Source organism: Haemaphysalis longicornis, unplaced genomic scaffold (genome assembly GCF_048455015.1).
Source record: "Haemaphysalis longicornis isolate Haplotype H1 unplaced genomic scaffold, Haemaphysalis longicornis Haplotype H1 scaffold_41, whole genome shotgun sequence".
In the NCBI taxonomy this organism is placed as follows: Eukaryota; Metazoa; Arthropoda; class Arachnida; order Ixodida; family Ixodidae; genus Haemaphysalis; species Haemaphysalis longicornis.
The window spans coordinates 1,815,523-1,822,291 of record NW_027526365.1 but is presented as its reverse complement, the minus strand read 5'-3'; the positions used below and the strand labels follow the sequence as shown (position 1 = coordinate 1,822,291).

At 43.6% G+C, this 6,769-nt stretch overlaps 1 protein-coding gene across 4 annotated transcripts in view; it reads left to right on the top strand.

Annotated features, from left to right (window-relative positions):
• Positions 1-620: 620 nt before the first annotated feature.
• Positions 621-6,769, top strand: part of LOC144137590 (death-associated inhibitor of apoptosis 2-like) — a 160,656-nt gene continuing 154,507 nt past the window's right edge. For 2 of the 4 annotated variants that reach the window (XR_013315692.1, XM_077669514.1), the window contains exon 1: positions 621-683. The gene's annotated coding sequence lies outside the window, so the exon portion shown is untranslated. The remainder of the gene's footprint in view (positions 684-6,769) is intronic. The other 2 variants (XR_013315691.1, XM_077669513.1) reach the window with 1 other exon arrangement.

Sequence of the window (6,769 nt, the reverse complement as noted above, 5' to 3'; positions counted from 1 at the left end):
GACACCCGGAAGGATGCTAAGTCCAAGTGGCCCGGTCGTCCGGGCACACCCCGGACATCAGACAATGAGATGGACGCTGCATTGAGATAGACACTGCAATGACGCTGACGCAGCAATAACATATACAATGAGATAAACGCTGCAGCCCGTTCCCTTCGCTGCATCGCAGTGAAGGAAGTGGGCTGCGGCGTCCAAGCCAATAGAGAAGGTAAAACCCTCCTCCGAGTTTCGAAGCCCCGAAAGACGACACATAAAAATACGCATTTCCAGTTGCTCCAAACAATAAATAACGGCAAGAGAAAACATCCATCAATGGAGCTCTAGAGGCCTTTACAAAAATTGCGGCGATGTTTGAGATTTTAAACTTCAATTCGGGAAGTGTGTTGTGTCTCGACAAACATATAAAAATAAAAACAGACAAACTTTCTAAATAGTTATATGGTATCTAGATAGGACAGAGATGGCTGGGAACTCTGCTCGGACGGTATGGCCATTGTCGTCCGGAAATAATTAGCATGTAATACCGTCATAATAAAACAACTGCCTTTGAGATTTTAGCGATTCATGCAAAAGTGTTTACTGGGTTAATAATTGTATGCTCCTTTTACACGCGTCCTGGCTTCCAGCTCTCGAGCTTTGATTTTGAAGGGCTGGTAGATCAGCTGCAAGAAGCCTTCATTCAAGTAGGTGACCTGAATACGCGTGACTCTTTTTGGGGTCTTCCCGCACGGCTGCTGCGAAGTCCCCTGATTGAAAAGTTTCTAACAATATCGGGAGCATGAAAATGTAACAATAAACAGCATACATACCGTAATATAGGTAATAAGGACACAACACTTATTAAAATCATGAGTTGGCTATTGGCTCTGTAATTCTTTATCCATCTCTTTATTCGGACACGAGCACGAACCTATATATATAGTAGTGACCACGTTCCTACCTCATTAACATAGGTAGACGAAGGGATAAACTGTTTACCTTCCAACAGAATGTTCAATTCGCCAAAATAAAACTGGAATACAATCACAGAAACATTTAAACTCCACTACACATCCACAAACCTTTCACTACATTTTGAAGAGGCTACCCAACCCCTTACGGCGCGCATCCTTGACGCCGTCGAAAAGTCCATTCCGCAGGCCTCTGGTGCTCCGCCCAACCTCAGGAGGCCATGTTGGAATGAGCACAGTAAGTTGTGCGCGGGACGCGCAGAACAAGACGTGGGATATCCTCCCTGGGTATCGCACGTCAGAGAGCCTCATATCCTTTAAATAGCCAAAGTTACTTGGGAAACACATGCGCCATGAGGCAAAACGAGTTAGTTGGCGCTCCTCCTTAACATCTATAAACTCATACACAGACACACACAAGGTATGCACACAAATATATAAACTTAAGGGATAACAGACACACGCCTGCCCCTGATGAGCACAACAGGAAACGAACCCGAGGACCAGCATAACACACACGCACAACCCTTCAAACAGGTGTCCAGTTCTGCAAACTGCACACTCTTCTGAAGCACAAAATGTCTGCCGAAAGGAAGCCCCTGCGTGATAACAACAGCTGAACCACTTCCTATAGCTCGGATTTTTTGCTTTATGGGCTTAGAGCTGCTCTGAGCCCTTGTAAGCGTTCAGCTCCAGGCGCAGACAATCTTACATACACTATGATAGACCACTTACACGCAGACACACTCGAAACACGTATCCACTTATACAATAAAATATGGCTTTCGGCGCACCTTCCAATGCCTTGGAGGGAGGCCATTGTTGTGGATTGTCTGAAAGAGAGGCAATACCCGTTGATAGTCAATAGGAGACTCGTCTACTTCTTAGAGTAAAACACCCTTCTCGAGAGCTACCAGGCAGGCTTCAGGGCAAGGCGATCTAAAAACGATCAAGAGGTCGCCTTAGAATCTTACGTCAAAGATGCATTCATCCGTAAAGAATATTGTATGGCGGTATTTTTGACATTCAGATGGCTTGTGATACTGCATGGCGGTACGGTATTCTTAGCGATCTGAAGTCTTTTGGTTTGTCTGTCAATATGCTGAATACTCCTGCAAGCTACATGTAGGAAGAACCTTTCGTGTAAAAGTGGGCGCTGCACTTTCATGGGCTCTAATCTAGAAAACAGGGTGTGTCAAGGGATAGTTCGAAGTTGCGAACTGTTTATGAACTGTAAAAATGAACTAATTCGGGAAGGAACTAGAACCAACAATTTCTTACTCTACCTGTGTACACGGTGTTCAAACGTCCTTTAAATCCTGTTATCTGTTCATTTCCGAGAGGCAAGTCCAACTTCGTGAAAACAAACTTGCTGACTGGTCAGACAGGAATGGAGGTCACCTTAATCCAGAAAAGTGTAGTTGTGTTTTGCTTCGAAGGTGGCGCGGTATTCGTACTAAGCGCAATATTAGGCTTAATGGTGTTTAAGTCCCTCTCAAAAACGACACAATTTTCAGGCGTGGCACAAGATAATAAGATGCCATTAATTCAACGTATAACACACCTCAAACATAAATGGCTGTAAACCATGAATATACTGAAGGTCCTTTCACATTTCTCCTACGAGCAGGCAAAGAACTACTGCTCCGGGTTTTTACCAGCATTGTAACTTCCCGGTTGAACTATGGAACCGTGGTTTATGGTCCGGCGGTAAAACTGCATTGAAAATGTTGGACCCAGTGCTGCACTTCGTACCCCGTCTTGCATTTGGGGCTTTCCGTATGGCAACATTTAAAGTCTATAAGTACAGCCTTGAACTCCAGTAATCTCACACTTCAATTCTGCATGCCATTAAAGCAACCTCCATGAAAAATACTTCAAGTAATCCTACCATGAACGATATCTCATCTGCTCCTTTGTACGCAGCACGGGCATTGATACCCGCTCCTTTCTCCCTCCCAGTGAGAGCCCATGCCGGGAGGAACTGGGGATTTGGTGTCATGACAGCATAAGTCCTCGATTGCTGACTTAGTCCCACCTTGGGACTTGCCCACAATTTCTTCCGATATTTCTTTTAAACATATAGACAAAGGAACTGCACCCACAGAAGTTATACTACAGCACTTCCTTCAGTTACAACACAATACCCACACAGCGCCTTATACTGATGCTTCGAAGTATTCTTCAGCCGTCTCATGGGCTGCAAATAGCCCCCATTTGTCCAGTACAAAGACGTTACACAGATCGAGTAGTATTTTCACTGCAGAAGCACATGGCATCTTATTAGTAGTACCAGAAGCTACGAAAACCCAAACAAAACACTCCATAATATTTATAAACTCACTAAGTGTGGTTACAGCTTTCATTCCTTTAAATCAACAAAGAACATTATCCTCAAGCATCTCTTTAAAACTCCAACATCTGCCGATCATTCAAAACTAAAAATAATTGTTTGATGGGGTGCGGGATACAGTGGAATTCAGGGGAATGAACTTACTGACCAGAATGCCGCTGTGGGCGCTTTCCGTGGTAGTGTGGACGTAGCCATAACATAAAACCACTGGCCATAACATAACATAACATAAAACCACTGGTTCAGACGGTTCCCTGTAAATATTGGCTGCAAACTTGGAACACAAATACAGACAACAAATTTCACACTATAAAGTCACGTCTAGGTAGATGCATAACCAACACACAAAGTACACACAAGGAGGCTGGCTTTGCTAGGCTGCGGATAGGCCACACTCATGCGACATACACACAGCTGCTTACGGGATCCTCAAGACCCCTTTTTAGCACGTGTGGGGACGTCCAATCCGTCGTTCACAGCTTAATTAAATGTAAGGCACTCGGCGCAACACCACGCAGACATTTCCGTGAACTCTTCAGACAGCACATTCGACAGCACTCATCACACTTTTTAGGCGATAAACCATTTGTTTTCGTCAAGCGTATTTTTCATTATGCATGAGAAGCTAGCCTTCTTAACTCAATTTCATAGAACGCATTATGACAACCTGGCCCTCAAAAACAGGCGTCCTCATTTCATTTAACTGATTTTGCTTTTGTCTTTCCTAATCATTCAATGCTCACTTTTTCATCTCTGCTAGGTTACCACCTCCGTTTTTGGCGCTGTCCGCCCCAGTTGGCCTTGCGCTATTAAAATGTAACTATCATCATCATAATGATTTCAATAGAATATAAAGCGCTTTGTCGCCACCAAACTTCAAAACGCCCGGACGAATAGTAAAAAGTTTAAGTTTGGAAGGCAAATGTCGGTTTATTAATTTTGTGCAGCCTGAATATAAATGATAATAAGGACAAAAAATTCTGGGATACACTTTTTTGATGGATTACGTATGTGGCAGCGGAAGTAATAAATTTAATTCGTAGCTGCGCTTTCCTTTATGTTGTACAGTATTTGTGTCGTATTTGCGTTATTTTCTGTGTCAAACTGTTTTCATCACCAGTGTTTTGATTGATTGATCGATTGATTGATGTATTGATTTATTGATTGATTTGTTGATTGCTTGATTGATTGTTTGATTGATTCATGCGTATGGCGTGTTATTTTCCGGTCGTAAATGTTGTGGCATTGTCAGCTGGTTCTGGTATTAGCGGCAGCCGGCACTTGCATCCTTCGCTCACTGTTTCATTTTCGTGTTGCCTGGCGTCTACTGAGGCCTACATCCATGACCCCCTGTCACTGCAGCCACGGCGATTTGACGCTTTAGAGGGCGTCGCAGAACAGACAGCTCCGGCATGCAGAAACACGTCCAGCGATGAAATAGTGTGCTCTGATAACCTTGTCATGGCCGTTCCCCCTGTGCGTCCCTTTCTGTTGCTATGACAGAGGCTTGAACAGACCCTTTTGTTCAGGCTACATATACACTACGAGCGTATACGTAGGCCTAATCTTATATTCAGTATGCTCACAATACTAATGCAGGCCGTCAACGGTGCGATTGCGTCCTTTTGTGCCATCGTTACAATCTTTTTCCCTTTGCGACGTTTGCTTTTTTGCACATACTGCAGGCCCTCCTCGGGCCCATGAAGGTGTGAACACAAAAAAATATATCGGCAGATGGTAATAAACTTTAATTTCCCCGAACACGAAAGTAGAGGACAAACACTAATCATGGTCGTGTGAATTCAAGTTGATGCCCAGCCGATTATTTCTCAACCACCATAGATCAGAGCCATTCTACAGCAGCAGAACTACGACATGCACCAATACACATTAGCGCTGCTTGGCGTATACTTTTAAACCGCAAAAGACACAAAGGTGTAAGATACAAATAAGCAATAGACACGAATGGATGCGAACACGGAAATTCTATAAATGTGTTTCAACGTTGAAACACAACACTTCAACCAAAACATACGTTAACAGAACGTTGAGAAAATACTTCTCACGTAACTGGGATCGGTGTTTGTTCAGGGCACGTATTTCAGTAAGAAATTGCACGAGGAAACAAATAAAGCTTAAGAATAGTAATGTGGATCATTGATTGCCTAATGCTCTGACTGGAATGTGTTCTCGTTGAACGTTTGAGAGGCTCTTGCATGTAGTACCCCTAGACCAGTTAAAGTGTCCGTTGTAAAACTCCTAATGATATTGTAAGTTAGATATGACCCTCCACTACTCATGATTTTGAACGTTTGCCCTACTAAGTCACACGGTTAAACCAGACTGACAACACTAATCGAAATAAAATAAACTATAAGTTAGTTCTGTACTTTTCCAATTTTACTAATCAAGTGTTGGTGGTAAGATTTCGAATAATATCTTCGTACTTGAACTGTGATCGTACTAGTGCTTTGTAAGATTAGATTTTTCAGCGGGGAGTATTACGTAACTTCCTTTTCAAAAATGGCAATTTTCGTAGTGCAGCTTCACAGACGTTTCGCAATGTGCACTTTCCGACTAAAAGGTTACTCGTAAGCCTGACTGCGAAATATTTAGGCTTCCAAGTTATGTTGGTGGCAGCATCACCTAAACAATAAGCAAAGTCGAGGGGCCTCTCCGTATTGCTGGAAGAATAGAAGGTGTCGTAATAATATTTATTCTTAAGCCCCCCTCCCCCCCCCCATGTGCGCGATGTATCAATTGAGCGTAAGGATAGATTAATTATGGTCATCTCGTATATCAATAGCTGTGTGCAGAGCGCAGTCGCGCATGAATAAACTGTATGTGGATAGGTGGTAGAACAGATGTTTAATTATATTTTTCTATACTGAAAAAAACTTGCCGCCACATACACTGGTGGTGCAAGGCTGTAAAACCAGCAGAGCTAGTGGTCCCTCTCCCTTCGTCGGAAAGCCGGCTGTTACATCATCAGCAGCAGAAGCCCACTAGGTACACTGCAGGAAGAAGGCCTGTCCCTCGACCTGCAACCTCTTCTGCCCCGTGCCACTGAAGTCTATTCTTTCTCTCTGAATTTTCTTATTTGGTCCCTCCATCCAGTAACTGGCCTTGTACTTTTTCTAGACGCGTCTCTCGGGGTCCACTGTGTCACCTTGGTAGTGCACCGAATCACATTTTGCCTAAATACGTGGCCAGGTAAAGACCGCTACTTATTTATTTGAACTATGGTATCTTCTACTCTACTTTGCTCTCTGAGCCAGAAAGCTCGTTTCCTCTCTCTAAGAGTTACTATGATCATTATTCGTTCCGTGGCCCTTTGACCCGATTTAAGTTTGTTTTGAAGTTATTCAGTAAGGCGCCAAGTATCCGCTCGTATAGCCGCCACCTCACATTTATTTCTGAACCTGCCGCTGAAAGTTCTCCATGACTGGCAGGTTCGGGCCTTTTC